At 41.8% G+C, this 27105-nt stretch overlaps 1 protein-coding gene across 1 annotated transcript in view; it reads right to left on the bottom strand.

Annotated features, from left to right (window-relative positions):
* HLCS (holocarboxylase synthetase) overlaps positions 1–27105 on the bottom strand; it is a 198326-nt gene that overhangs the window by 43025 nt on the left and 128196 nt on the right. The window lies entirely within an intron of this gene.

Raw genomic sequence — 27105 nt, 5'->3', positions numbered from 1 at the left:
AAGCAGTTAGGTTCCTATCCCTAGCAGTGCCAACAGGGTCCAATACAACTCTAATTTGGAGCTGCCAGATTTCCAAGGACCAAAAAACTGAACCCTATGAATCAGAGTCCCAGATTCAGCCCAGAAGCTCAGGAAGTCACTCCAGTTTCCAAAGTCTCAGCTCTCAAATTTGGAAACATGGCAGTACAAGTAACTAGCTCAAATCACAGCGTTGCTTGTGAACAACTAATTACAATAAAATGAAAACATTTAGAAATAGCCTCATGAGGAAAGTACAGCCATCTTTCCTCCTACTGAAGGGTGTCTGAGTTTCATACAATTCATTTCCATACTTACTGATTGTGCTTAGTATCAGCTGCAGAGAACACATGCTAACAATTTCTGGACAGGTCATCTTGAGCCCAAATGACCCCACAGACTCTGAGGCCAGACTGACCCCATGACTACATCAACCGAGGATCACGGTGAGTGCCTAAAGGGCGAGCAAGACTCCATGCTGACGTGACAGAGGTCACCAGAGCAGAGGACTTCCTACTGGAAATAGGTAATACAGACATGGAAATACTTGGAATACACTCCTGGCACATATAGCAGGTATATACATACCTAGCATAGAGCAGGTACTGCATAAATACTTGGTGAACAAACAGACACACACAAAACAATAGATATTTGTATAATAAACCGAGAAAATAGAGAATCTGTATCAAGTTTTCTGATAAAGTGAAAATTGACACTGCATATGGAACAGATGCAGTCGTAGAAAAACGATTACACGAGCGGCAGAATGCTCACTCCCTGCACATACCATTCTCAGCGGTTCACAGAAATGACTCAGTAATCTTAGGAGGTAGTATGATTATTAATACCGTTTTTACTGGAGAGCAAAGAGACAGAAAGGCACTACAATTATTTCCACTCTACAGATACGGAAACAAAGATCCACGTAAGTGGCAGGGCTGGGACCTGAACCCAAGGGATCTGGCTATGGGGTTCCCAGCCATAATGTCTGTCTTCAGAAAGCTTCCCTCACCTCAAGTATGAGACGGTACTCTGAAATTTCCTTTTCCATCATTTGTCATCTTAATACCACATAACTCACACAAATTCAGAACACAGCCCAGTTATAATGGAAGCCACCAAGAATGCTAAGTTCAGTGTTGGCTGCAATTTCTTTACTTTGGGGTGTGAATTCTGTCCATTACTTTTGGGAGTAGAGAATGGTGCTGAAGGAAAGAGTTAAGATTCAAAACTTGAAGTCAATTCATCATAAAGCATTTGTAGCTGCTGTGGCCATATCATCACTGGCAGCATTTGCCTCAGTGGAAATTTATATTATGGCTATTGTGCTTGGATGCTTCATTCAGATGGATGAGACAGGCAGGAAACGATATTTGGCTGGACATATTTACACAAGAAAATTTAAGAACACACTGGTAAGTCACTGCCAAACCATGAATGCCCCCTGAATACTTATTCTTGTTATGCACACCAGCCAAAACACACCCAGTTCACAGCAGAGATACATGTAATTTTTCAACCTGCAACAATCTACTAGAAACTGATTTTAGTAGTGGCCTGCCCTATGACATCTTAGAAATCAGATTTCTCGTATGTAATTAGCTCCCAGCTCAATTCATCTGAGCCACATTCTATTATAACAATGGGGAAGGGGGTATGACAATCTCGAAAAGGAAAAAACAAGCTTTAGTCTCATAATTCAATCTTAAGTATGAAAATAATTTGAAAAAAAAAGCCTCATTTCAAGGCACATTTCTATCATGTCTGCATATGGTAAGTGCTTAATCAATGGCAGTTAATATTATTTTATTATCATTAATGTTTCTAGCAGGAATTCACCTCTCACTGAGTCCATTAACTTCCCTTGTTGGTCAAGATATGTACAAAAATTGGACTTCCCTGGTGGCACAGTGGTTAAGAATCCGCCTGCCAATGCAGGGGACATGGGTTTGAGTGCTGGTCCAGGAAGATCCCACAGGCCGCGGAGCAACTAAGCCCGTGCGCCACAACTACTGAGCCTGCGCTTTAGAGCCAGAGAGCCACAACTACTAAGCCCACGTGCCACAACTACCGAAGCCTGCGCACCTAGAGCCTGTGCTCTGCAAGAACAGAAGCCACCGCAATGAGAAACCCGTGCAATGAAGAGGAGTCCCCGCTTGCTGCAACTAGAGAGAGCCCGCGCGCAGAGACGAAGACCCAATGTGCCGAAAATAAATAAATAAATAAATTTATATTTAAAAAAAGATACATACAAAAATTTAGTAAAACTTAAGATATGGACTTGCTTCACTGTGAGCAATTATGTCCTATATTAAAAATAGCAAATAGGTTTTCATTTGTACTTTTCATACTAATATCATATATGATATAAATAGCCTTAAACAACAGAATGTTATATTTATAATATATATAACACAAGGTACATAAAAATACAATTATACGTTAACGGTAGCAAATAATATTCTCTTCCAAAATCATGATTAATCCGGGTAGGCTAATATTAGCTTAAACCACTCCAAGTGCAATGGCACTAGTCAGACGGCTCTCCTCCAAGTGGGGACTCAGGGACAGGCCTCTTCCAACTTCTGACACCACCATTTTCCCACATGACGTCCAAAATCACAGTAGAAAGGGAGAATGGGAGATTCTTCTGGGCCAGGCCTGGAGGGAACATGCATACTTCATGTCCATCCCATCCACTGGCCACCCACACAACACCAACCAAGCTGCTAAAGAAGGTCTGTGTGCCCAGGAGGAAAATGAAACAGGGTTAGGAATCATGTAATATTTTCTCTGCCACAAATATTCTCTACATATGCAATTAACACTTGCCTTGTATTTTACTAATGTTTACATTACACTTGTGATGATGTCTTATTTACTCATCACTAGAAAAAAGCTGAAAAGTTGCCATTGTTATTGCCATTTTACAGATGAAGAAACTGAGGCTTGCAGAAGTCATTTAGTCTCCAAGCAGGTGAGGGATGCAGCTAACACACACATTCCTGCCCTGTGGATGCAAATGCACAAGTGCAAATCAAGCCCTTGCCACTATTCTTTGCATCATACTAAACTTTAAGAACAATGGAGTAGTGGTGGCCTCGAAGAATGAGTTTGGGAGTGTTCCTTTCATGCAAAAGAATTAAATTAGAACACTCCCTAACACCATACACAAAAACAAACCCAAAATGGATTAAAGACCTAAATGTAAGACCGGACACTATAAAACTCTTAGAGGAAAACATAGAAAGAATACTCTTTGACATAAATCACAGCAAGATCTTTTTTGACCCACCTCTTGGAGTAATTGAAATAAAAACAAACATAAACAAATGGGACCTAATGAAACTTAAAAGCTTTGCATAGCAAAGGAAACTATAAACAAGACGGAAAGACAACCCTCAGAATGGGAGAAAATATTTGCAAATGGATCAATGGACAAAGGATTAATCTCCAAAATATATAAACAGCTCATGCAGCTCAATATTTAAAATACAAACACCCCAATCAAAAAATGGGCAGAAGACCTAAATAGACATTTCTCCAAAGAGGACATACAGATGGCCAAGAAGCACATGAAAAGCTGCTCAACATCACTAATTATTAGAGAAATGCAAATCAAACTACAATGAGGTGTCACCTCACAACGGTTAGAATGGGCATCATCAGAAAATCTACAAACAACAAATGCTGGAGAGGGTGTGGAGAAAAGGGAACCCTCTTGCACTGTTGGTGGGAATGTAAATTGATACAGCCACTATGGAGAACAGAATGGAGGTTCCTTAAAAAACTAAAAATAGAACTACCATATGAGCCAGCAATCCCACTACTGGGCATACACCCAGAGAAGACCATAATTCAAAAAGACACATGCACCCCAATGTTCACTGCAGCACTATTTACAATAGCCAGGTCATGGAAGCAACCTAAGTGTCCATCAACAGATGAATGGATAAAGAAGATGTGGTATATATATATATACAACGGAATATTAGCCATAAAAAGGAACAAAACTGGGTCATTTGTAGAGATGTGGATGGACCTAGAGTCTGTCATACAGAGTGCAGTAAGTCAGAAAGAGAAAAACAAATATCGTATATTAACGCATATATGTGTAATGTAGAAAAATGGTACAGATGAACCGGTTTGCAAGGCAGAAATAGAGACACAGGGGCTTCCCTGGTGGCGCAGTGGTTGAGAGTCCGCCTGCCGATGCAGGGGACACGGGTTTGTGCCCGGCTCCGGGAAGATCCCACATGCCGCGGAGCGGCTGGGCCCGTGAGCCATGGCCGCTGAGCCTGTGCATCCGGAGCCTGTGCTCCACAATGGGAGAAGCCACAACAGCGAGAGGCCCGTGTACCGCAATAACAACAACAAAAAAAGAAATAGAGACACAGATGTAGAGAACAAACGTATGGACACCAAGCAGGGAAAGCAGGGGTAGGGGTGGTGGTGGTGGGATGAATTGCGGGATTGGGATTGACATGTATACACTAATATGTATAAAACAGATAACTAATGAGAACCTGCTATATAAAAATAAAATTCAAAAAAACAAAAACAAAACAATGGAGTAACCGTGAAGAACAGATTTACAACAGAACTCGGTTACGTTTTCATTTTCACCTCACTGTAATTCAATATAATATAATCTCATGAAAGAGGTACCATCACTATACAATTCTTTTTTTCTTTTTTGTTGGGGGGGGGGGGTACACGGGCCTCTCACTGTTGTGGCCTCTCCCGTTGCGGAGCACAGGCTCCGGACGCGCAGGCTCAGCAGCCATGACTCACGGGCCCAGCCGCCCCGCGGCATGTGGGATCTTCCCGGACCGGGGCACGAACCCGTGTCCCCTGCATCGGCAGGCGGACTCTCAACCACTGCGCCACCAGGGAAGCCCTACAATTCTTAAAGGTGGAATCAGTAGAACAGTTTGAGCAGCAAACCACATTTGACTAGTAAGCAGTCATGTATTAGTTATTTCAGGGAGTGTTTGAAAAATAAAATGGGAATTAACATGGCAAAGAACCCAAAATGTGACCTCTAATTCTTATTTTGGAGATCCAGACACAGGTACAGATATGGGTAAGTATGATTAAATTGAAAATGAATGATGTGGAAAAAGAACAGAATCAAGTTCCTAACACTATACCTTTAACTAAAAGTGAATCCCGCACCTAACACTGGTTGCCATGGCGACAGCGAGCTGGATGGCACTTGAAGACAGGTCAGAACACACTGCTAGGCACTCAGCCCAAGGCACCCAGAGCTTGCCATAGGGGTAGCTATTTGGCACACCGTCTTCCAATGACAAGATGGCCTTCTTGATGTAAGAGTTCAAAGCACAACCTTAGAGAACTAGATTCATACTTGTTGGCCAGAAGCCAGGCAGATGAACTGCCCACAGCTTCCTGTTCCATATTTTGTGTCTAGGATCAGTATTTCCATGTTCAGGATGGAACAGATTTTCCCAGCATTTAACGTAATGCCTTCTCCTTTCACAACAAGGAAGAATGTGCAGTATTAAATCTGGATTCCAGAAACCCTGGCAAAGGGTGACCTTGTGTCCAGAAGTTTATTGCCAAGGTTCCAGTTTATGCCCACCAGGCCCCGAGCACGGTTCCAGATGCTGCAGCAGCTTTCAGCTCCAATGGGTTTTGGCTGCAGTAACTATCTGGTGACTGATCTACTCCACAATTTCTTTTCTCTTCATCAAAATAATTCGACACAAATCATTTCCACGTTTCCAAAGCAAAAGTAGGGAAAAAACAAAACAAAAACCCACAAGTTAAAAAAAAAAAAAATCCGAGGTTAAATAAAAAAAGCCCACAAACAGGGAAGGATTTGCTATTCAACATTCATTTCAGGAAAACATCAGGTGGAATTAGGCAATGTAATGGGCAATTTGGTCTCGACTTTCCCATCAGGAACAACGCCTGCACACACACATACACACACATCCACTCCCAGGCGATCCCCCGCACCAGACCATGGGCTTCTAGTGAGACTGAATTCCTGTCAGGAGGGCAGTTTCATTTTCGCTATACCAACATAATGCTTCATTACACCAAGACACAGCACTCTCCAATCTGCCAGGTAAATAAAGAACGCAGCTTAAAATGTACAGTAACGTTTAAAATGCGAAGCATTTCCACCTTAAATGAATGTGTGTTCTACCAACCCCTTCCGGTGGCTGAGACGCCACTGGCCTTCCACGAGGCCCATTAGTTCCTCCTGGGCGGTCCCCCAGCTCAGTGCAATGCTCCCAGCAGGTGCTGTAACTGCCGCTCCTTTAAACACCCCGCAATACACTCTGCATCGCCAACAAGAGCACGGGGAGCTGCCTCCACTTTTGTTTTGTGGGCTGTTTTATTTGATCACCAGAAAGAATTCCAAGCCGCTTGAGGTAAGTAAATCCAGTTACTCATTTGAGTCAGCAAAGACGCTAGGCTTGTCATAAGCCAACAGAAGCAAGGCTCGCTCGCCCACAAGTAATCAAGGGATCTACTCGAGGACTCGGAGGACCATCCCAAAATTACTGGCCATGAGCCACTGAAGTGATGAAATGAAACAGCCCACCTTCAGTTTCTTAAACCCTGCCTGCAGGGTCTCATGACTAAATGAGAACTCACACTGAGCTAAGAAATCCTCCCCTGCTACACCTCCTCCCACACGGACCCCCTCTGTCTGAGATGGTCCTTAATGTGCATTAGAGTCTCTTGGCCAGATTTTAAAGAAGTACTTATGTTTATTTGCTACCAATTAAATGTGGCAATATTAAATAGAATTTTTAGGAAAATATATGCATCTACCAACATCACCAGGTTTTGGTATTCTCTATGTGACCATTAAAATAAATACCTACCTTGGTTAGAATGAAAGAGTCAACTAAAAGCAACCCAACCCTGACATTCAATAATATCACCTAAGATTTGAATAATATTTGACAGTTTACAAACTGTTTCTATATTTGATCTTCCTAAAAGCTTGGCCTGGGAGGTGGGTAGAACCACCTCCATTTTGCAGCTGACCAAACTACAATGAGGAGAGATGAAAACAGGCCTCAGAGCTAGTGAGGTATTCTGACTTTAACCACACCGATCTACCGCGACATCCACTGTGAGCCCTCAGCCATGCCAGAAACAGGGCAACAAGAGGTTGCTTTTAATACCAAAGAAAGTCAGCATGATGTCCAGCTTGGGAAATATGAAGGAGGGAAAGACAAACAGATGCTTCCAAATTTTAAAGGGAAAAAAAATCTCTCGGTTAACCTTCACTACTCCATCATAAATAAAAGCAATGTTTGGGTATCCCCTGGACCTGTGTCAGGCCCGGGTCTGTCCTGTCTTCCTCATCTCAGGCCACACAGACATCTGAGCCCAGCTGTGGGTTCTACGTTTATGGGAGGCCGCATGAAGGACATGACCACCTAAGCCCCGTGGCAGGTTAAGCAGCCTGATTGAACGTTGCTGCTAATTAAGGGCCCCTGTTGTCTGGCAGGACCACCGGGGTACCTTCTTCACTTGTTCATGACCACAACACCTCACTCAGAAATTAACTCTTGATGAGTGCAGACAGGGGCCCAGCTGGTCCTCCCGAGTCCTCCCAAGTAGATAAATGAAGTGTAATAACAATGTTGCTGACTGCCAAGGGAAGAGGGGCTCTCCGTGACCTCTTGGTAAAATCCAGAGTATACTTTTACCGCGACTTAATTCTCTGCACTAGAGATATTTAGTGCAGCCAGGAATGGTGTGAATAGGCCGAAAGCCACAGGGAGAGCATTGAGAAGTTCATAATGGAACGTCTACTTTATTGAGTATGAGCTAAAACAATAGAGGCAACGTTTGAGAAACTAATTTTCAATTGGCAAATATTTTCCTGAGGTGAGAGGTGCTATTTTGCCCATAACTCTTCACAGGTCTAGGGACAATGGAGGCTTCTGTTATGGTATGCAAACTGTACAATCATGCCGCTCAGGTTTAAAATATTAAACACTCATTTTCTAGCACTTATAGAGGAAGTCTTTCCCCAAAGCTCTGTTTAAAAAGAGGAAAATAGTGGTTATTATTGTCTGGACTTTCTAGACATAGAAACTAGATAGATATGTTCTGGTTCACACAGCAAAGCTGCAGCTCAGGTGGGACCAGAATCCAGGAGTCTCGCTCCTCAGTTTTGCACTCTCTGGTCAGAGAATTCTCCACCATTTTATCTCAGGAGGTCAACTTGCAGCAGGTGGTGATGGAGAGAGGGCTTGGTCACAGCCTCACTGCACTGGCCCACAGAGAACAACTCTAAGTGTGGCTCCTGAAGGTGACAAACTCCTTGAGAAGTGACAAAGGGACAAAGAAAGCAGGCTGCAGACCATGACTCTGGAGCCTACATCACAATGAAGCCACACCTCTCTATGACTTTTGAAAGGCACAGGGGAGGTCTCCAAAGAAAAGGATTAAATGACTGCAATAGTCAGTTTATCATCTTTCGCTAACACATCGAAAAAGTGGTGACTGGGCTAGAAGCACAGGGAAAGTTGAAGAAATAGGCAGGAAAGGCATTTGATGCCCTGATGAAAAATTTTAAAAATAAAAGGGTGCTCGGGACTTCCCTGGTGGTCCAGTGGTAAAGAATCCACCTTCCTCTGTGGGGGACATACGTTCGACCCCTGGTCGGGGAGCTAAGGTCCCACATGCCGCAGGGCAAAAAAGCCCGCACGCCACAACTACTGAGCTCGTACGCCTCAACGAGAGAGCCCACGTGCCACAAACTATAGAGCCCAGGCGCTCTGGACCCCGCGTGCCACAACTAGAGAAGAGAAAACCTGCGAGAAACCCGAGCAGACTGTGCACCGTAATGAGAAGATCCCACATGCCTCAGCAAAGATTCCGTGTGCCACAACCAAGACCCAACGCAGACAAAAAAAATAAATAAATAAGGAAAATAAATAAATACAATAAATATTTTTTAAAAAAATAAAAGGGTGCTGCGGAGAAACTATAATAATTTCCCCAAGAACCAAAGGTGGAAGGAGGTGTGAAGTGGGAGGAGTCAGGAAAGATACTTAATTGCTTGAAAGAGTGTATTAGGTACCTATGGTTGCACAGCAAATAACCCAAGCTGAGCAGCTTAAGACAACACACACTTATTGTCTCCTAGTTTCTGAGGGTCAGGAGTCTGGGAGTGGCTCAACTGACCGCTTTTAGCTCAATATCTCCCACAGGTTGCAAGCAAGGTGTCAGCTGGGGCTATGGTCATTTCAAGGCTTGACTGGGAGACGGTCCACTTCCAAGTTCACTCACATGGGTGCCAAGAGGCCTCAGCTTCCCATGGAAACGAACAATAGCTTCTTGCCACGTGAGCCTCGTCACAGGGCTCCTCACAGCACATCAGCTTGCTCCTCCCAGAGTGACGGCTCCAAAAGACAAAGAGGGTGAGCAAAAGCTAGCAGGACAGAAGTCACGGTCTTTTCTGAAACCTAAGCTCAGAAGTGACATTCCATTACTTCTGCCATATTCCATTTGTTAAAAGCGAGCCATCAGGTCCAGCCCATGCTCAAGCAGAGGGGCTTACGGAAGAGCATGAACACCCAAAGGCAGACAGTACTGGGATCACCCCAAGGCTGCTTACCAGAGAGATTCCTTACTCCTTGGATAAACCTAGAGATTAATTCTTCCATAGTTAGCCTCTTCAGACTATATAACCGGGCTATGCATCAGCACCGTCATCTTCACATTCATCATTTATTCTCATATAAGCGAGAAGGTCTTTATCTAAGGTGTGGAGTTTTAAACATAAGGAAAATGGAACACACATGCAGGACTGATGTTGCTTTTAGGCACAGCTGCCTGGAACTGGCTGCCCGGGGTGCTGTCAGTGGCTCTTCCTTTCATGTGACCTGCCCACAGACTATGGTGGCTACCTGGGCTGAGCTCTGCACCCTTCAAGAGAGTATGTACCAAGAGACACATCCTCACAATAATAACCACTAGCATTTGTTGAGAGTGTATGATGGCCAAGTACTGAGTCAAGACTTTATATCCATCATCACCTTTAACACTTACAATGAACCTTCTCTATAGCTGAGGAAGCAGGGATGTCAACCAGGAGGCATAATTTCCCATAGTTAGGGATCCACCAATCAGTGTGACTGGTTGATGATTAGCTCCTGGGGATTCCCTGTTGCATTAGGGTAGACAGACATTAAGAGACTGAATGGCTATACTATGTACATATCACATGACTAAATGCTTTTAAAAAATCAGTGAAAAGCTATTAGAAAAAAATTAAACTTAGTAAAGTACTATACAAAATGAGAATATAAAAAAACTAAGTGTTATTGTATGACTATGTACTAGCAATAGCTAAAATAGATTTTATGATAACCTATGCTCACTGTAGAAAATATAGGAAATGTAAGAAAGTAAGACTAAGACACGAAGTCACCTATGATTCTACCACCAAAAGGCATTTTGGTACATATCCTTTAACCTTTTTTCTATATTGTGTGGGAGTGTGAATATATCATCATATTTTTAAAAAACTGTCCTATGACAGCAGCTGAATGTACTGCTTTTTCCACTTAACAGAACACTGGGAGTGTTTTCCCCATATTAATAAATGTTTTTCTTTTTTATAAAATTTAATTAATTTATTAATTTATTTATTTATGGCTGCGTTGGGTCTTCGTTGCTGTTAGCGGGCTTTCTCTAGTTGCGGCGAGCGGGGGCTACTCTTCTGTTGCGGTGCACGGGCTTCTCATTGCGGAGCATGGGCTCTAGGCGCGCGGGCTCAGTAGTTGCGGCTCGCGGGCTCTAGAACACAGGCTCAGTAGTTGTGGCACACGGGCTTAGTTGCTCCGCGGCATGTAGGATCTTTCCAGACCAGGGCTCGAACCCGTGTCCCCTGCATTGGCAGGCGGATTCTTAACCACTGCGCCACCAGGGAAGCCCCAAGATCTTGGTTTCTAAATAACATTCTATACCAAAAGGAACCAGAGTTCCTTATACAAATGTAAAATATAAAAATGGTCAATTCTAGAGCCAGGTACAAGGTGTGCCTGTGACATCTTGTTGGACCAGAGAATAAGAAAGCGCTCGAAGACAATGAGAGGATGCAGGAGTCTAAAGGACATGGAAATCTGTTTCGAAGGGATACCACTAGCCAAATCTGGGACAACATAGCAGAGGATAAGCACTGTAATTGATTAAAAAATAATAATTCATAAATCCATAGTGCTGGCTGAGAGAGAGCAAGGGAGAGGAAGAAAGAGAAGTCATTCAATTGTTGTTCTAGAGTGACTATGATATCAACTTCCTACTCTGAAAATGATTCTTTACAGAATAATGCCAACTAATAAACGCAGAAGGAAAAAGAGAAAAGAAAATTCACCATGTTGCAAACCTTAGAAAATTGATTCAGGCAAGAATCACTAAGGTTACTGGAGAACAGAATATTTATTGCCTGTTGCCAAAGTAATGCTCCATAGATTACTTACAGGAAAAGACTTTCATGATGGAAAGAGCAGGCAAGTGAGCAGCTCACCAAGGGATCAAACTTCACATCGCTACGAATGGTCAATACGATGTGAGGCGATATGAAGTACACAGTATCACTGATGAAGTGTTCTTGCCCCAAATGTTTAATCTGAATCAAATCAAGTTTTTAGACCTAACTTCCAATTTACAAGAAATCCAGGGGCTAGAGGGACAAAAATGTCACCATGAGAAAATAGTCAAATCCAGAATGTGGGACATTCTTTAAGAAAACTGGCCTGGTCTCTCCAAAACCCTGATGTAATTTTTAAGAGGATGAAAGAAACATAATAAACAAGTACAATGCACAACTGTGACTGCATCCTGGTTGGAAATAAGCAGCAACACAAGACAACTGAGGAGATTTGAATACAAAATGGAGAGTACTGAATTAATGTTTATAAGAAATATTGGCATTGTGCTTATGTAGGAGAAAATCTTTACTGGTAAGAGGTGCATGCTGAAGCCTTTAGGGGTGACATGAAAAGATGTCTACAACTTACTTTCAAATGTTCCACCCAAAGGAAAAAAAACAAATAAAGAAAAAAAGAACAAAACATAAACAATAGCTGAAACGAGATGTTGGATATACCGGTACTCACTGTACTGTTTCTTCAACTTTCCAGTGTATTTAAATTTTTTCATAATAAAAATTTGGAGAAAAATTCTAGTCCACTCTTTCACATGGTTGTGACTCTAAACCAGAGACTCAATTCAGCTGAAAGTGATTTTTGTGGTCAATCTTGTAACGGTATCTAGGTGACAAGCCAACCACTGTCACTGTGTACTCTGAAAGCAGCTTAGAGAAGAGTGATCGGTAGGTAATTCCTGTCCCTCAGTACAGTCAATAACTTCTTGACCCAAGACACTGGGAAAATAAAATGCAGCACCTCTGAGGAGGGAGGGATCACTGGATAAAAGTGAGGTTTCAATTCTGTTAATTCACAAATTCACAATATTCACCAATTGGCCTGCAATATGTCAGATGCTGGGTGAAACACTGGACATATACCCCAGCCCTCAAGGAAATACAGTGTAGTCAGAGAGAAGAAAACAGGCCAGGACAAGTCAGTAGAATAAACAGGAGTCAAGGAGAGAACTCAAGAGCAAAACAAGAAGGGTCAGGGGAAGAGAAAGGAAGGAAGGGAGGGAGGGAGGAAGGGAGAGAGGGGGAGGGGGGAGGGAGAGAGAGAGAGAGAGAGAGAGAGAGAGAGAGAGAGAGAGAGAGAGAGAGAAAGAAAGTAAGAAAGAAAGAAAGAAAGAAAGAAAGAAAGATAGAGAAAGAAAGAAAGAAAAAGAGAAAGAATGAATAAATAAATAAATAAAAGCACTGTGGTAGCCATGGGGAGGTACCACTCAGATCTCCTGCAAGAAAATCTAGTTGACTGACAGCTTCCTGCCACTGTCAGGATACAGTGCAGTTCCAGGCCCACATATTAGGTGCACAGTCTGTGTTTAGTAAACAAATAAATACATCTCCATTACCCATGCTCTCCCTGGTCCCCGCCAGCACTTCAGATAACGGTGCTGCTCACACAGGCCTCAGTTCGGATTATCTAGTGTGGCACAACAAACCACCTGCAAAGGTTAGTGACTTCAATAACCCCGTCATTTAATTTGCTCACAGATTTGCAATCTGGGCAGATGTGAGCAGTAGTGTCAGCTGGGGCAGCTCCACTGGGCATAGAGGAGCTACTGCCAAGATAGCGAGCGCACATGGCTGGCCGGTTGGTGCTGGCTGGGAGTTCACCTGAAGCTGACCCAAGAACTCGGCTCTTCTCCATACAGCTACCTGGGCTTTCTCACAGCATGATGACCAGGTTCAAGAGCAAGTGTTCTGAGAGACAAGAAGTGGAAGCCATCAATACGCTGAGGCCTGGGCCCAGAAACTAGTACTGTGTCACTTCTACCACACTCTACTGGCCCAAGCAGTCACAGAGCCTACCCAGACTCAAGGAGAAGACACATGGGCTCCACCTACACACGGAAGGCTCAATCCTGGCCACATTCTCTTATTTTGAAATAGGCTATTTAAGAACTGAAAGAGTATATTTACCTCAAACCAGAGTATATATACACACCCACACATCAATATCCACGATGTATGGCATTTCTCACCCAGAGTTTGGTAACAAATCATGGGCTCTCCTTACCAAGTCAGAGGCTTTGGAAAAGAATGTACCTTGTCTTCCAGTGTAAGAGCAAACCTGACAAAAGTCTCCTTAACTAAATTCAATGTTCATTCATTTAGTCAACATTTACTGAGCAATTACTATATGTTGTCTTAGCAGCTGCAGGGAATACAGAGCTAACCAAATATGGTCGTTATTTTCAAATTGGTCACAACCTAGCAGGGAGCTAAATACACATACAACTAACTCTGATGAGATGGAACTCATGGATGCCCATAGTGAGCAAAGCCCAAGGACCCATGTAGAGAACGGGAAGGAAAGGGAGATTGTGTTAACATCCCCCACATTCACCCAGAAGGTGCCTACTTATGCATGTCTTCATTTCTCTCTGTCATCTCCAGTGGGCTTCCAGCCCTATGCTCTACTCACATAGAATTCCAAAATCCAAACATTCAACATAAGATCCCTTTAAATTACGCATCCCTGAGTTAACATAATTTGAAAAATTATATTTTATATTAATTTTAAACTATTAATTTTATGCAATATTTAAACAATTTTTAAATCTGTTGACTAAAACAACATATACATGCATGAAACATAAACTGTACACCCGTGTCTACACAACAGTAGCCCTGGCCTTTCCAAATTCCTCACCCTGGTCTTATCACCTTCCAATTACAGACCTGAAACCAGATCAAACTGTTAACATCTGAATGTGTGCCCCTAAATTACATGTGACTCAAATATCACAATGACTCCCAGCTAGAAATTGATATTCTTGTGATTCTGAGAAGGCCACTTACTACCAGGGAACTTTGGTTGATTCCAGAAATCAAGATGGAGAATGATATCCTCAAGAATTATTATTATTACAATCATCAAGAGAAGTCAAAAAGCCTAAAAGATCTTACTCCTGAAGATGGTAAGTACTCTATTTTTGTGACTTCCCTTAATCGTATCTAAGAGCTCCATCAACTCATTCTGTCATTTAAAATGTTTAAAGGCTTTGTTGCATATTAAGGATGGCTAGAGATTCCTAAACACTCCTTCCATGGAGAGGTGAGGGGTCTATGTCACCTCCCCATGAACCTGGGGGGACTCTGTAAATATTATGACCAGTGGAATACAGCGGAACAATTTCCTGGCCCAAGCCTTTAGAGATTGGGGGCTCTCACTGCCTGTTTCTTGGGGCACTTTCTCTGGGAGTTTTGAGTTGCCATGTAAAAAGTCTGCGAGCCTTGAGACCGCCATTCTGGAGAGGTCAATAGTTCCACCTGAGCACAGCCTTCCAGCCCTCCCCACCAAGCTGACAGACATGTGAGTAAAGTCATTTTAGCCTCTTCAAACCAGCTCATCCACCAGTGAGTATCACCATGTGACCTCAGCAAATACCGCACAGAGCAGAATAACCCAGCTGAGGCTTGACCAAATTTCTAACCCAGAAAATTACAGAATATAATAAAAGTGTTGTTGTTATAAGCCATTAAGGTTTGGGGTGGTTATGAATTGCAGCAATAGATAACTGGAACAAATTTTAATTTTGAAACCAAAAAATTTGGTTAAATGTATACAAAAAAACATAAACGTAATCACATTTGGACTGTGAACTGAATATTCTTTTCACAGCTGACCCAGGTAGCGATGGGGCACAGATTGCTCCCATTTAAGACAGTTTGTGATCGACTCTAAAATAGTACACGTCATAGAGTATGTAATGTAACTGTCTTACATCTTAACAAATTATCTCTTAAATGCCATTCATAATGTTTTCTAGTTTTCACACTTCCAACTGCCAAACATCTAGTCCCTGACTTATGGGATTCTATCCAGGGAGAGCACACTTTCACCCCTTTAATGATATAACTACCAAGCCCTTTAAATTTTTATTATCTAGTCAATCGCCATTCAAGCTAGTAGTGACCTGCTTATCTTGCAGGACAATGAATAGTATGCATCTCCTCATTTTTACAAATTGATCTTCAAAAACTAACCCACTGCAGGTCGGGTGAGACCAGAGAGGCAGAAACCTCTGCACTCAGTAGGCTGAAACAGTGCCTCAAGGGCTAAGGAGCAAGGAAGGCCCAAACATAGCATTGTTACTAAGCCAGCATACCATTCCCACTGCCTCTATAATGAACATATCATCTAGAATATTAGGAGAACCAGAGTCTCAGCTTTACAGTCTGGAAATTGGGAGATAACATGGTTTGACTCATAAAACTAAGTATGAAAATATTATCAATTTTGTAGTGGTCTTAGAGAAATGTAGTTCAAAAGTCAAGTAATTTACAGAGACCTCTTTCCCACTTATGACACCAATGAATCAAAATAGTAATAATTAATCTCTAAACTTTCAAAATGCTTGCTTTCAGTGTTCCCACATACTCCTGAACATGATGCCTGAAGAAGCCCAGCAGCATGAGATGGTTTGAGATAGCAGAAAAGGCATAAGACAAGGATTTGGGAGCCATGCAGCTAGTGTGGACTGGCTATTAACCAGGTGAGTAGAGAGAGAGAGATGACTACACACTGCTGAGTCTTGGTTTCTTAACCTGTAAAACCAGAGGGTTGAGGAAGAGCTTGTTAAGGCCCCTTCTTTCTCTGACACTCTGTGATTCTTTACTATTCTAGAAATGGCTGGGGCACCTAGAACATTGGACAGCTCCTTCCACCCTACTATGATCATTCTGCATAAGTAGAAAATTGCAAGGGACACAAACTAGCCTCACGAACACAAGGAAAGATGTCCTTCTACAAAGGACAAGGTGTTTGCATAGTCAGGTCAAGGTGAAAACTACTGAGTGCCTTTACAATCAACTCTGTATCTAAGATCTACTTAGTAGGTGTCTCCTGCCTCTAACCTTCTTAAAGTCTGCTCAAATTGGGAGGTAATGGGTTCTTAATGTATTTCATAGAGAGGGAAGAAAACACCTACCTTCTATGGTATTATTTACAATTTTTATAACACACAGTATGTTAACTAACAACATTTTAAAGTTCTATATCCTTTATATCATTCATGCTATACTTTATACTTTGATTTTTGATCAACTATTAGTTGCAGAATAAGGCTGCCTAATACTGAAATCTACCAAGTTATATCTTACAATTTTAAATTTTAAAATAAGTTTTAAAATTGTGATGTGAGGCTTCATAAGCTCCCACATGTAGCTCTCATTATTTTGACTCCAAATATTTGTTTAAATTGTTAAGAAATTTATTTCCTCAACAAACAAATACTATTTGTCAAATAAGTGAGTTTAAAATAAGTAATCATAGGGCTTCCCTGGTGATGCAGTGGTTGAGAGTCCGCCTGCCAATGCAGGGGACACGGGTTCATGCCCCGGTCCGGGAAGATCCCACATGCCACGGAGCGGCTAGGCCCGTGAGCCATGGCCGCTGAGCCTGCGCGTCCGGAGCCTGTGCTCCGCAACGGGAGAGGCCACAACAGTGAGAGGCCCGCGTACCGCAAAAAAAAAAAAAAGAAAGTGAAAGTGAAAGACCATACAGAGTGAAAGACCAAAGACCATACAGAGTGAAAGACCATACAGAAAAGATGGAGAAAGAAAATCATTAAGATTTTCATTTGACTTTTCTTTCTCTCAAAAATAAAAACAAATCAAAAAAAACGGGCTTCCCTGGTGGCACAGCGGTTGAGAATCTGCCTGCCAATGCAGGGGACACAGGTTCGAGCCCTGGTCTGGGAGGATCCCACATGCCGCAGAGCACAACTACTGAGCCACAACTACTGAGCCTGCGCGTCTGGAGCTTGTGCTCTGCAACAAGAGAGGCCGCGATAGTGAGAGGCCCGCGCACCGCAATGAAGAGTAGCCCCCGCTCGCCGCAACTGGAGAAAGCCCTCGCACAGAAACGATGACCCAACATAGCTAAAAATAAATAAATAAGTTAATTAATTAGAAAAAAAATCAGATATACAAGGAGTCTTGAATTTCCGTTTTCCGGCAAAATTATAATACATATATTTGCAAATACATAAACCTCGTGGATAATTTTGTTGCAGCTAGGAATATTCTTTTACCAGATTATAAATTTCATCAGCATTCCTCTGTACAACCTACTTTATGATACTAAGCAATGCAAACACACTGCCAAACAACCAATGTTTTATTATTCTAACTTCCATTTCTTCCATGACATAATTTCCTGTAATAATCTCATTCATGCCTGAGTTCCAAAGACATTTTTATTTATGATTTTCAGGTCAGTATGCCAATAGCAGGAAGACCCATTCTGGAAAGGCTGAACTTACAGAATGAGTCCTGAAAGAATTCTACCACCACTGCTTATTTCCCAAGTAGGGATAATGTAAAAAAAGCAAATTTTAAAGACAATGGTTCTAATGCCATTTTTAGTTAAAAGCACTGGGAGATTTACAAAGATCAACTAAATGCCAATTTCTTTCAAATATTGCCAACACAATTACAAGTTGGAAAAATGTGTAATGAATGAGGCAGCTCATAATTTCCCTTAGAATGTGTATGTACAACTTATTAAGTGGCATAAAAAGCAAACTGAAACCTTAAATCTATGATTCATTGCTTTAGGGCATTCGAGTCAAACTCCATCATCTGGAAGTACCTAACAATAAGAATACACACATTAGGTCACAAGCTGTTTTAGTAACACCTGCAATATCTTCACCTAACAAGGCGAATAAACAAGAACTTCACGTTCCTCATCGAATAGGAAAACTTAACGGTTTTAATAATACAATAATATATTTAAAATAAGCCCAAATTCAAACCCTGTATAAATGAAAATACTCACATGGAGGGCATTTTCTCTTCCAAATTTTGCTGTTCAGCTCTGCCAGCACCCTCACCTAAAGCCACCTAGTGGAAAAATGTGCCCCCAATTCTAGGCTGGTGTGGGTTTTTCCAGAGTATGACTTATTTTGACAGTCTTAGGAGGCTCAGAAAGAATAAGGTATTGTTTTCTTTGATGTCCCCTGTCCTCGTCCTCCCCAGCCCCCAACACGCTTCACACCCACAACCTAGGTCAGGGGAAGGATGCCGCTGAATTCTCACTCAAAATCTCAAACCCCATCCCTTTGAAAGTATTAGCCAGGTCAAAGGTAGGAAGGTGAACGGGTGGCTCCCCAGGCTCCCACTCTACAATCACTTGTGTAACTTGTATACTATCACTTTCCTCCCAAAAGGGTTATACTTTCATTTTCTTCCAACTAGGGTTGCCAGATTTTGCAAATAAAAATACAGAATGCCCAGCTAAATGTGAATTTCAGATAAACAACAGATAATTTATTAGTAAAGTATGTCCCAAATTTCACAGTAATACTTATATGAAAAATTTCTCTTATTTATCTGAAACTCAAATTTAACGACATCCCCAGAAGCTAATACTGGTGTAAGGGATGGCCTGGCATTCGAGAGAGGCACCAGGACCTTAGCTGACCCCAGATGAGGGTCAGAACATGACTACATTCTCACGTATCACAATGACGTTGCCAAAGGCAGGAAGGCCACAGCCGCCAGTAGTAATCTAAGCGCTTCCCCACTTAACGCTTTTTGTTTTATATCCACACATGTGAGAGAAATAGGTGGTAATATTTGCTTTTCCATGATTAGCAACCTTTTTCAAAAACTCTGACAATTATACTAATTACCGAAGCAAAGGCTCAGAGAAGTCAGCTGTTGCCACTGCTCAGATCCCAGTAAGACTTCCATTAGCAAAAATTAAAGCTGGCTTTCCTCTTTCCTGGCAATCATGCAGAGCAAACTCGTTTGTCTGCAATACACCATGACTGCTGTAGGAACTTTCCAGAGCAAAGAGTAAGCACTTGATACAGATAAAGATTAGATTAAAATGCAAGATTCAGCATTGGATAGAAGGATGCAACACATACCATATTATTTTCAAAATGAAAAGACTACTAACATGGAATCCTTTGATATAAAGGTAGATTATAAACACTGAACTTTCCTTTTTTACTCGCATTTAAAATTACTCTGCTCTTAGTATTTGTGTCTTTGCTCAGTCTGGACTTAATAGGGGTTTCTCTGCCCTTCCCTATAAAATTGAATCTTTTCTCCAAATGACCCTACATTTGTCTTAATTTGATTTTCTGGGTTTATAGTGTTTTCATCTAGAAACCACTGCTTGTACCATAGTTGTTATCAGTTCTCCAATATTTGTTTGACTAGGGCTCAAGATTTTTAAATTTTATAAAAGAAGAAGAATTTAAACCTCTTAATTCACAAACACTCACCTATTCTGCACCCACGGGGTATTTCTCTCCCTCACCCCACTCCACCTCCTTCCCCACCCGCTACACTGGGGCTTCTTGCATTTGACATCATACAATTCCCTGAATAAAGGAGACTGGAGTTTTGTTACCAATGAAACGAACTTTACATTAGAGACCTCCAAATTGTGGATTTGGTATAAGCTTCTTTGAAAAAGTACTACTCCATTATTGGGAATGTTTATGCCCAAAAAGAAGATTCTGTGTTCTATTGTGTCAGGAGCTTTCAAAGTGCAATTGTTCAATTTGCAAACTGCAATTGGTTAACCAAGCTAAACTTAATTAGTCCAACGATCCTACAGCCCACATCAAACCCAACTGTTTGATGTATTCTGCGAGGTGTCCAAGGCGCCTACAGCTGTCTAAGTGGCACAATGAAAAGGCAGCTAGGCTTACGTCTGGGAACTGAAATGAGCTGTTCTAAGTGGAGCTTTTCTTCCATTTTCTGAGGCTGCACTGCTCTGACCTTCTCCAAATCAATCCTTTGCGGATTAACATGTAAAGCAGTGTCGAATTAATTTCAGAAAGGGAATATGAGATCAGCCTAGGATCATACAAAACATCTAACTCCTAAATACACTAATGCTTCTAGCCATTCAATGAGAAGCTGTCAATAAAGGGAAAAAAGTCGGGGATGGGGGTAGCCAGAAGGATTTGAAGGTTGGAGTAATCTATCAGACTAGTTAGCACATTGCCTACTTCTGTGGCATGGCTAATGCATTCCTCTAGAAGTTAATCCTATTTCTAAAGACCCTCCCGCTAGGAGCACATAGGCCGTGATGAATGAGAACTAAAATGCATTAAAATTCTCAACAACTTCACCAAAAGGCACACTATTAGATTCTGAGTGTCTACAATAAGATGCTTCATTAAAAGTGCTGGTCTCAAAGAACTTGCTTTTGTCCCTACACATTAGGGAGAAAGGGTCCAGTGTGTCACTTGTGACACCTGCAGCCAAAATATTTTTACATTAGGTTGTCCAAGTAATCACATGGGAAACACATGAAATGGAAAGGGAAGGCCTTTTCCACGGGCTAGCTTAAATACCGTTATTATGCACCTACACTCAGAGGAGGATATGTGCTTCCATGTCATTAGCCACACAACAGCATCATTAAACCCACTTTTAAAAAATCAGACGTGAAAGAGCACTTATTCAATTTCCCTTGAAGAAGCTGCAGTGTTTGAACACTTCTCTTTTTCTCCCATTGTATTTTGCTTGTACTCAATTAAGAGATAATTTAGCCATTTATCACGACGTAGTTGAGGCTGAGCATTTATAGAGGCATTTAGTACAGCTTTTCTAACAGGCAAAACTCTGTAACTATCTCTGTAAGATAGTTACTAGCAGTGGGCCTAATACTGCCTGGAAATTACATCTTGATGACTTAGTTTTTAGTCCCTGTCAACATACATAGGAAAAGACTGGACTACCCTCAAGAATGACTACAACAAATTACAAAACAGTATCAGTTCTAACAACAGAAATGCCAAGAATTAAACACTTGAGACAGTACAGAACTGAAAGGAAGCAGCAGGTGAGGGGGCTCTGAAAGACAAAAGCACAGAGGAGGAAAGCACACCTAGAAATGGGAGGACTCCATGAGAAGCATTTGTTAAATGATTAACGAAAGAATGGAGTTGAACTTGGCTGTTGGGCTCAGGACATTTACGGCAACTCAATCGGCTTATGTTTTGCAAAAGTTCATCCTTGGCGTGACACACAAGGTTCAGTGGGCCAGGCCTGGGTGTGTGTGTGTGTGGGGGGGGGGGGGGGGGTAGGTGGGTAGGAGGGTGGGAAAAGCACAGATGGAGGTGCGATCACGTTCACTTTGTTTCTGTGCTTCACAACTTACATATGTGCTGCATTTATTCTATTGTGTGAATTAAATATTACACTGAAAAATTTGAAATTAATAGTCATTTCCTCTGACCTTTCATTTTCACATAAGCATCTATTACTTCTTTCTGATTTAATCAAACCTACTATAAATCATCTATCTGTCTAAACTATGTTGCATCTGAACATAATAATAATCATATTGTGATACTAATAGTACCATTTATGGAGAGCTTCAAATAAGCACCTGTTTTACATAAATTATCTCTAATCCTCACAATCCTTCAGGTAGGTGGCATCCTTGTTTTACAGAAGGAAACCTGAAACTCAGAAAGGGCAAGTTCACTGTTAAAGGTCACACAACTAGCAGGCACCAGAGAGGGAAGTGAACTGAGGTCTGTCAGACTCGAAAATCCAAGCTCTTTCCAATTCTCTACAAAGAAAAGAGCTGTCTATTGTAGAAAAACAAAATATGGGTAACAGAATTTTAAAAAATCACTAGTACTTCCACCACCTCACACGAGGATTTGAGTGAAACTAGACTGAATCCCTTACACCCCAAAATATCTGGCATCCGTCATGTACATTCCACTCAGGGAGGCACAATCCCCACGCAATAAAGGGTGAAACAAACCAAACGGTCACCTTACGGCATAAAGGACCGTGACGCAGGATGGAGTCCACCAGGTGTTGGTAGTTTTATTTCACAATGCTTTTACATCACCTTAGGAAGGTTGGCATTGTGAGGGGTGGGCTGGACGCTGCATCCTGTATAATGTTTCCTTCTGCAGATTTGCCTTTATTTCCATCTGCCTTTTGTGCACAGTAAGAGCTCATGAGCATTAGGAAGAACAGAGAAAACAACTGTATTTCAATGGTTTTGTTAAATCACTGCCAAGAAGACTTATAAATGTGAGTTGACTTAAATTGGTAGACACTCATGCATCCATTCATTCATTCATCCATTCATCCAGTTAACTGGCATCCCCAGCTAAGATGAGCACTGTCACACTCACCAAAAAATAACGACAGAAAGAATTGGCCTGTGCCAACTCTGCAGAACCCTCCTCCCCAAATCTCATGTTCAGCATCTTTCTCTAGTGTGACCTTGCTGTCATGATTTTAAAACAAGGTTTCAGTATGTCTCTAGCCTGAGTGTTCACACTGTCACCTCCTCAGCACCTCATTAATGTCTTACGTGATATTTAAACATTTGTTTAAAGGGGGAAAAAAAAACTTCAAGTATTTAATCTGAAGATTTAAGGCTTGTTGCTGAGTTTTCAGTACAAAAATACTGATTATACTAAAACTGACGTAAGTTTTAAGATACAAAGTCTAGAATTGTGGCCAAAATGAAAAAAGGAAAGAGAAAGGAGGAGAGAGGAAGAAGAGGAAGGGGAGAGGAGAGGTGGAGGCAGAAGATGGAGAAGGGAAACTGGCACCTGGGTGCAGGGTCCCACGAGAAGCACAAGAAGCATCAAGGGGCCTCCCTGATGAGCACAGAGCTGAAGCCAGCTGTCCTCACCTACCCATGTCCACCAGTGAGCAATGTCAAGCCATGTGCAAGTAATGTTAACTACTGCTGATGTCATCTTTCTTATAAGTATCATGTGGTGATCAAGGTTCAATCCTCATCTAATGGATGAAGCAACAGAGTGCACAAGGCACACCTGAATGATGGTTTTTTTTAAATCAATTTTTAATGTTGGAATATTTTATATTTACATTGTTTTTTAACATATGGCAACCACGGTGGTTTTCTTTGTGATGGGCTTAGTGCAAGTGATGGCCACCAGCACTTCTACACATGGCCTCTCCAATCAAGCAATCAACAACTTGTTTGGGGATATATAGATAAAGACTTGGATGTACATACAATATCTAGATTCTACTATGAATTTTATCTCTTGTGGTATTACAAAAATATGGTTATATAAGGCAATTATCCATGCCCAGAAAACGTGCAGAAAATAGAACAATAACAGGACAAGATCTAATTGTTTATGTTTAGTCATAGCAGGGTAATGAGTTTTTTAAAAAGATAGCTTTTTTTTTTAACTACCAATAGAAATAGCACTTAATCCAGAGTAAGGTTAAAAGAAATGAAAACACCCAAGTTAACATATCATTTACTAGACTTACCTGTTCTATAGATCAGGACATAACCACGTAGGTTTTCTTGACCTGTGTGTGAGCCTAGATTGCTCTGCCTTTTTTTTTTTTTTAAAAGCACTTCCAAGTACAATAATGACTAATAGCTTTTTAATCTAATCTGAGATTCCACTGATTGTAGTACACATGCCAATTTCAGAGGTGTTCAAATGTGTGTTTTAGAACTGATGAAACAGTAATCAAGTTAAGCCCAAGACAACCAAAACTGCGTTTCCTATTATTTGGGTAATGATGCACAATGCCAGGCAGAGACTGAGAACTAGGTAAATATTTACTGGATCAATGGATGGTCTGGAAGGTAACACTCATCTGTTAACAAGAAATTACTTGCAGTTTGCTGACAAACCATCTTCTCTCCCCTCTGTACTTGCCCATACCTGGGACACCCCTCTCCCTTCTCCTTTGTTGTAAAGAAAAATCAGTTCAGTCATTTGGATACCTCTTCACTATGCATGATAACTTCCACGTAAACTAGAAATACTAATTTAACTTCCTTCAAGGATTCAAGAAGACATATCGAATCCTTTCATGTACTGTGGACTTGCAAATACGTGTATGTGTGAACTTCGTCTAGGATAAGACTAACAATAGTCCATTTACCAGCTTCAGATGTATAGGATGTGCATGTGCTCTTTCTCTGCATAGGGCAGGGAGATGGTACGTGCGCAGGTATGCACAGATGTGCTTCAGGGCAAGACACGTGCTATGTAATTTACTTTATAGGTCCCCTACTACCAGATTTACAGAGTCAGTATAAATTAGACCCAACTGGGTTTTTGTGTTTGCATTATCTAGACAAACACTTCTCTACATTTGAGCTATGAAGACCAGGCCTATTTAGCTACTCTCCCCTCCCATCCATAGGGGACAAAATTCAATTTGTTGTCTTCAGAAATTCTCTGTGTATCTAACACTATGACATCAAGAGAAACAAAAGAGCGCTGACACCATGTTTGCTGGAACATCGACAAGGAGGATGCAGGACAATGGACAGAGCTGGTACTAACATATCATCAATTCTCAGCAGAAACAACAGGGACGATGTCAGGTTGTCAGAAATCCATAAACAGGCCACTAAACCTGCAGGCTCCCTGCCAACACAGGTGGAGAGAGAAATCTTCTTGGAAGTTATTGATGAAAGCCCACTAACAGGCTGTCAAAGAGGCATCTCAGGCAACAGCCCATGGACCGCTCACCCTCTGCCCTCCTCACCAGGCTTCCCTGCCATGCTATAGGATGCCATACAGTATGGTTAAAGCCACCTCTGTTATCTCATCCAGAATTTCTCCTTCTTCTAGGCTTTCTTGCACCATGCTATGTGGAGCCTTCCTCCACAGGGGACACAGAACCAAAGGCAAAACCTAGGTAAAAGGTACAAACACAGCAAACGAGAATGAAGACACATGCACAACCCTCTTAGCCATGAAAGAAACAAATTAAAATAAAGGGTGACATATTTTCCTCCTATTCAAGGGGCCAGATTTAAATCACTGAAGACATGGTGGTTGAATGGTTACACACACACACACACACACACACACACGTTGGTGGTGCTTTAAGTTAACACAACCTTTTAGGGAAGCGACACAGCAGTGATGAACAGCCAGTTGTGAACAAGTTTATGGTCTTTAACCTGGTGGCCGTGCTCTTAGAGTTTGTCCTAAAACTTCTTTTTGAAAGAAAGAAAAGATTTCACATAAAAATATTCAACGTAGCTTCAGAACCACAGGAATTTGAAACGAACCAAATATCCAATAGCACAGAGACCACTAGAGAAATCACACTTGGCAACTCTGCCAGCTATCTTAGCCACAGCTCTTCCAAGAAAGGAGCCTGAGGCGAGAGCTTCAGTGCAGATGGCTTATTTTAGAAAGTGAAGGTGAGTGCGAACTAGGGAGACTTCAGAGGAGCGCTCTAGAACATGCCTCAGACTGTGTGCCCAAGGGAGCGTTTACCCACTAGCTCCCATCCCTACTGGTCAAGCTGTGGCCAGTGGGAACTCTCTTCCCAGGCATGCCTGTATGAACGGCAGGTGGGCGCCAGCAGGCTCCCACGTTGCATGAGGTGGGGCAGCAGCAGGCACAAAGCAAGCTGTGGGAGATGTAGTCAGACTGTAGCTGCATGAAGCTGGCCACGGAAGCAAGGGCCTGGGGAGAAGGTGGGCACTAGAGGAATCCAATACATCTTTGCTGTAATTTTTAAACTATAAAGGCGACATGCCAACACTGAAACACACTTCTAGTATAAAATTTGGTGGATGGGCTTCCCTGGTGGCGCAGTGGTTGAGAGTCCGCCTGCCAATGCAGGGGACGCCGTTTCGTGCCCCGGTCCGGGAAGATCCCACAGGCCGCGGAGCGGCTGGGCCCGTGAGCCATGGCTGCTGAGCCTGCGCGTCCGGAGCCTGTGCTCCGCAACGGGAGAGGCCACAACAGTGAGAAGCCCGCGTACCGCAAAAAAAAAAAAAAAATTGGTGGAAAAAAAACCCCCAAATTCTTTCCACACTGAAATGAGAACACCATAAACTGATTTTTGCTTATGGACATGGCCTTTAAACTTTTGGAAAAATGAAAATAACTGATATATTAACTTAATGTGATAATGGAATTTTTGTCTTTTATGTTATTTTCATTACAATACAGTTTGTACAATAAGTATGAAACTTTAAAAATTTTAACCAGCCAGGATCTCTAAAGACTGGTCTAGCTCAATGATTCTGAAATTTTACTGATCCTGGAAAGCTTCCAAGATGACTATTTCTGATAATCACCCTATTGTTTTAAGGCTAAAAAAAAATCATAATCATAAGTAATCAACCGTGATAAAACTCTGAACATTGTACTGCCTAGATTTCAAGTTCCTTTAGTTTTGTATTAAAAGTAATGATAAAAAAAAAAAGTAACGACAGCCTTTGTGTCAACCAATTCTTGAGACTGGTTTAGTTCTCATGCACGTGTGCAGGTCTGTGTGTACGCGTACAAACATATGCATATATACAGTACTAAGTGACTTCTAAGGAGATGAGCTTCATTCATTTTCCAAATCAGTTTGACTTCTTGATTCAATTAAAAGGCAGGTGGTGGTTCCGGTTCTACCAGTGTTGGTCTAGATCTTGTGGAGTCCGCAGGTCC

The sequence above is a fragment of the Delphinus delphis genome, chromosome 4 (assembly GCF_949987515.2).
Source record: "Delphinus delphis chromosome 4, mDelDel1.2, whole genome shotgun sequence".
NCBI lineage: Eukaryota > Metazoa > Chordata > Mammalia > Artiodactyla > Delphinidae > Delphinus > Delphinus delphis.
Note: the sequence above shows the minus strand (reverse complement) of the source record. Positions and strands in the feature narration are given on the sequence as shown.